Consider the following 5,877-nt stretch of genomic DNA (forward strand, 5'->3'; position numbering starts at 1 on the left):
ATGTGAATTTAAAAGATGCTTACTCTTTGGAAGAAAAGTTATGACCAGCCTAGATAGCATATTGAAAAGCAGAGACGTTACTTTGCCATCAAAGGTCCATATAGTCAAGGCTATGGTTTTTCTATTGGTCATGTATGGATGTGAGAGTTGGACTGTAAAGAAAGCTGAGCGCTGAAGAATTGATGCTTTTGAACTGTGGTGTTGGAGAAGACTCTTGAGAGTCCCTTGGACTGCAAGGAGATCCAGCCAGTCCATTCTGAAGGAGATCAGCCCTGGGATTTCTTTGGAGGGAATGATGCTAAAGCTGAAACTCCAGTACTTTGGCCACCTCATGCGAAAAGTTGACTCATTAGAAAAGACTCTGATGCTGGGAGGGATTGGGAGCAGGAGGAGAAGGGGATGACAGAGGATGAGATGGCTGGATGGCATCACTGACTGGATGGACGTGAGTCTGAGTGAACTCCAGGAGTTGGTGATGGACAGGGAGGCCTGGCGTGCTGCGATTCATGGGGTCACAAAGAGTGGGACACGACTGAGCAACTGAACTGAACTGAACTGAAGTAAGTTTAGTAAGTAAGTAAGTAAGTAAGTATAAATGAACAGAGTAGATTAAGTTTTTAGATGCTTGCTGCATCTCATTTATAGTTGCTATAACTGGAAATTACACGTTTTTTAAAGGAGAGGAAAAACTATAGTGCCTCAGACAATATTGATATTGTCTTTCACTAATAGTGTAGAAGTAGGTGGCAGACTAGGGCAGAAGGTAGTGCTGCTCACCCTACTTCTTTAAGGACTGGACTTCCTGTTGTGTTCCTGAGATTGGGTCTCTGTTGGGTCTTTCCCCCATCTGTATGGTTACACCTGTGTCACTGCTAATGAACACATTTCAACTTAGCTGAAGGGGAAAGAGCAAAGATGAGGATAAGTTCTCTGTCTTTCAAATGATGATAACAAGGACCTTTTCCCCATATGTTTTGTTCACATTAGCCTGAGTGTTGTCATATGGTCACCCCTAGTCTCATTTGTTGTTGTTGTTCCGTCGCTAGGTCATGTTGAACTCTTTGCGACCCCCTGGACTATTGCCTGCCAGTCTCCTCTGTCTGTGGGGTTCTCCAGGCAAGAAGTCTGGAATGGGTTGTCATTTCCTTCTTCAGAGGATCTCTCTGACCCAGAGATTGAACCTGGCTCTCCTGCATTACAGGCAGTTTTTTTTTTTTTTTTTCCCCAACTGAGCAACCAGGGAAGCCAGGAACATTTTTGTCCTATCTTTGCAACTTTTCTGTAAGTCTAAAGTTATTTTAAAATAAAAAGTTAAAAGCATTTTTGTGATAATTAGGAAATTTTATACATGTATCCCTGGGTCGGGAAGATCCCCTGGAGAAGGAAATGGCAACATACTCCAGTATTCTTGCCTGGAAAATCCCATGGATGGAGGAGCCTGGCAGTCTACACTCCATGGGGTCGCAAAGAGTTGGACACGACTGAGCAGCTTCACTATTTCCACTATTTATTCACTATATTTATATTTTTTTCATATGTGATTTTTAATGTGATAAAAGTCTTCTTGGACTTTTTGAATATAGTCATCTGATAATCGTAAAAAAACCCCAGATACTTAAGGAAGGATTATTTTGATTTTTGTATTTCCTTTAAATATTCCCACAAAGTAGGTAAGTATCAGTTCAGTTCAGTTCAGTCACACAGTCGTGTCTGACTCTTTGCGACGCCATGGAGTGCAGCATGCCAGGCTTCCCTGTCCATCACCAACTCTGGGAGCTTGCTCAAACTCATGTCCATTGAGTCAGTGATGCCATCCAACCACCTCATCCTCTGTTGTCCACTTCTGCCTTCAATCTTTCCCAGCATCAGGGTCTTTCCCAGTGAGTCAAACCTTCACATCAGGTGGCCAAAGTATTGGAGCTTCAGCTTTAGCATCAGTCCTTCCAATGAATAATCAGGACTGATTTCCTTTAAGATTGACTGTTTTGATCTCCTTGCAGTCCAAGGGACTCTCAAGAGTCTTCTCCAACACTACAGTTCAAAAGCATCAATTCTTTGGCACTCAGCTTTCTTTGTGGTCCAACTCTCACATTCATATGTGGCTACTGGAAAAACCATAGCTTTGACTAGACGGACCTTTGTCGACAAGTAATGTCTCTACTTTTATTATTTTAATTGGAGGCTAATGTAGAGTAATTAGCCTCCAATTAAAATAAACAACTGAAAAAAATGCTGTTTAGATTGGTGATAGCTTTTGTTCCAAGGAGCAAGCGTCTTTTAATTTCATGGCTGCAGTCTCTATCTGCAGTGATTTTTGAGCCCAAGAAGATAAAGTCTGTAAGTATTTCCATTGTTTCCCCATCTCTTTGCCATGAAGTGATGGGAACAGATGGCATGATCTTCATTTTTTGGATGTTGAGTTTTAAGCCAGCTTTTTCACCCTCCTCTTTCACTCTCATCAAGAGAGGCTCTTTAGTTTCTCTTGGCTTTCTGCTATAAGGGTGGTGTCATCTGGATATCTGAGGTTATTGATATTTTTCCTGGAAGTCTTGATTCCAGCTTGTGCTTCATCCAGCCAGGCATTTAGCATGATGTACTCTTCATAGAAGTTAAATAAGCAGGGTAACAGTATACAGCCTTGATGTACTCCTTTACCAATTTTGAAACAGTTCATTGTTCCATGTCTGGTTCTAACTGTTGCTTCTTGACCTGCATACAGATTTTTCAGGAGGCAGGTCAGGTAGTCTTGTATTCCCATCTCTTAAAGAATTTTCCACAGTTTGTTGTGATCCACACAACAGCTAAAGCCTGTAGTCAAAGGCTTTAGTTTAGTCAATGAAGCAGAAGTATATGTTTTTCTGGAATTCTCTTGCTTTTTCTACGATCCAATGGATGTTGGCAGTTTGATCTCTGATTCCTCTGCCTTTTCTAACAGCAGCTTGAACATTTAAAGTTTCAGCTTGAACATCTGGAAGTTCTTGGTTCACGTACTGTTGAAACCTCGCTTGGGAGAATTTTAAGCATTACTTTGCCAGTGTGTGAGATGAGTGCAATTGTGGTATAGATTAAAGAAACTGGCAGAATGTAGAAAATTATCAAAGCTGGTGGATTGGTACTGGGGATGGTTTCATTGAAATTATTCACTTTACTTTTAAAATGTTTGAAAATTTCCTAATGAATCTTTAGAAAAAGAATTAAGAAAAATGCATACTATTTACCTTTGTATTCTGACAAATTTATTTTTCATGAATACTCTGGCAAACGATACGGTTGGACTTACACAGTACTCTTTCCTCATTTGTTTATAGATGTATAGATGTGCCATGTGCTCAGTCATGTCTGACTCTTTGTAACCCCTTTGCCTGTAGCCCACCAGGCTTTTCTGTCCATGGAATTGTACAGGCATGGATACTGGAGTGGGTTGCTATTTCCTCTTTCAAGGGATCTTCCCAACTCAGGGACTGAACCCTCATCTCCTGTGTCTCCTGCTTTATAGGCAGATTCTTTCTGCTGAGCCATCATTTGTTTATAGAACCCCAATATTTTCAGAAGCTAAAATGGTCAAGATAAGTATATCCTTCCCTACCCCCTAAAGGATGAAGCATGAATATGTAAATGAAGCACAGTTACGGCATTTTACTCTGCCACAGATTTTTATAGAGATGAGAAGGTGGTCAGATTGTGAAAAAAGATATTTAAGGAGACATCTGCTTAGGGGCAAGCTGGTTCTGGGAAGGACTTTTGCTCCATGGATATAAAGAGAGCAAGATAGATACACAGTTACATTGAACAGAGTTTTGTGAAGAAATGACAGTTCAGAGTTGTGATTTTAATTATATAGCTAAAAAGTGATAGACATTTACTTTAATGAAAACTAATACTCTGAGGATGGGAAAAAAAAAAAAAACAACAGTGAGAAACAAAGACTAATAATTTTGTTGAATTATGACATCAAGCCTAAAACTTCTGTACCCAAAGTTGCTGAACACCTTTATTTCATAAGTCACCTCATGTGAGCATTGTGTTTCCTGCAGTAAAAACCGTTTGTACTTGGCACAGTTACATAAACATTACTCATGATTGTTTCATGATCAGTCCTGAAAATCAATTTTTTTATTTCCTTAAAATCAATTTATCTGTGCCCAAACACTTGAACTAATTTGAAATGGTTAGATTCTCTTTTAGAATTTTTTTTCTATTCTTGAGCTTGTGTTTCCCCTTTTTTCCCCAACTTTATTGAGGCAAAACTGATAAATAGAAATTGTATATATTTTCAGTGAAGAATGTGATGTGAATAGATGTATGCATACATTGTAAAATGATGAGCATAGTCAAACTAATTAATGTAATAAGCTCCTCATGCAGTTATCAATAATTTTGTTGTGAGAACATTTAAGAACTACTCTTTAGCATATTTAAGGTACAATGTACAGTATTATTCAGTTCAGTTCAGTTGCTCAGTCATGTCCGACTCTTTGCGACCCCATGAACCACAGCATGCCAGGCCTCCCTGTCCATCACCAACTCCCAGAGACCACCCAAACCCATGTCCATCGAGTTGATGATGCCATCCACCCATCTCATCCTCTGTCGTCCCCTTCTCCTCCTGCCCTACATCTTTCCCAGCATCAGGGTCCATTCCAATGAGTCAGCTCTTTGCATGAGGTGGCCAAAGTATTGGAGTTTCAGCTTCAGCATCAGTCCTTCCAATGAACATCCAGGACTGATCTCCTTTAGGATGGACTGGTTGCATCTCCTTGCAGTCCAAGGGACTCTCAAGAGTCTTCTCCAACACCGCAGTTCAAAACCATCAATTCTTTGGAGCTCAGCTTTCTTCACACTCCAACTCTCACATCCATACATGACCACTGGAAACACCATAGCCTTGACTAGATGAACCTTTGTTGGCTAAGTAATGTCTCTGCTTTTGAATATGCTATCTAGGTTGGTCATAACTTTCCTTCCAAGGAGTAAGCGTCTTTTAATTTCATGGCTGCAGTCACCACCTGCAGTGATTTTGGAGCCCAGAAAAATAAAGTCAGCCACTGTTTCCACCGTTTCCCCATCTGTCTGCCATGCAGTGATGAGACCGGATGCCATGATCTTAGTTTTCTGAATGTTGAGCTTTAAGCCAACTTTTTCACTCTCCTCTTTCACTTTCATCAAGAGGCTTTTGAGTTCTTCTTCACTTTCTGCCATAAGGGTGGTGTCATCTGCATATCTGAGGTTATTGATATTTCTCTCCGCAGCTTGTGCTTCTTCCAGCCCAGCATTTCTCATGATGCACTCTGCATATAAGTTAAATAAGCAGGGTGACAATATACAGCGTTGATGTACTCCTTTTCCTATTTGGAACCAGTCTGTTGTTCCGTGTCCAGTTCTAACTGTTGCTTCCTAACCTGCATACAGGTTTCTCAAGAGGCAGGTCAGGTGGTCTGGTATTCTTCATCTCTTGAAGAATTTTCCACAGTTTATTGTGATCCACACAGTCAAAGACTTTGGCATAGTCAATAAAGCAGAAATAGATGTTTTTCTGGAACTCTCTTGCTTTTTCAGTGATCCATCGAAACATCCATTCCATGTTGGCAATTTGGTCTCTGATTTCTCTGCCTTTTCTAAAACTACCTTGAACATCTGGAAGTTCACAGTTCATGTATTGCTGAAGCCTGGCTTGGAGAATTTTAAGCATTACTTTACTAGCGTGTGAGATGAGTGCAATTGTGTGGTAGTTTGAGCATTCTTTGGCATTGCCTTTCTTTGGGATTGGAATGAAAACTGACCTTTTCCAGTCCTATGGCCACTGCTGAGTTTTCCATATTTCCTGGCATATTAAGTGTAGCGCTTTCACAGCGTCATCTTTCAGGATTTGAAATAGCT

This window comes from Bos javanicus, chromosome 14 (genome assembly GCF_032452875.1).
Source record: "Bos javanicus breed banteng chromosome 14, ARS-OSU_banteng_1.0, whole genome shotgun sequence".
In the NCBI taxonomy this organism is placed as follows: Eukaryota; Metazoa; Chordata; class Mammalia; order Artiodactyla; family Bovidae; genus Bos; species Bos javanicus.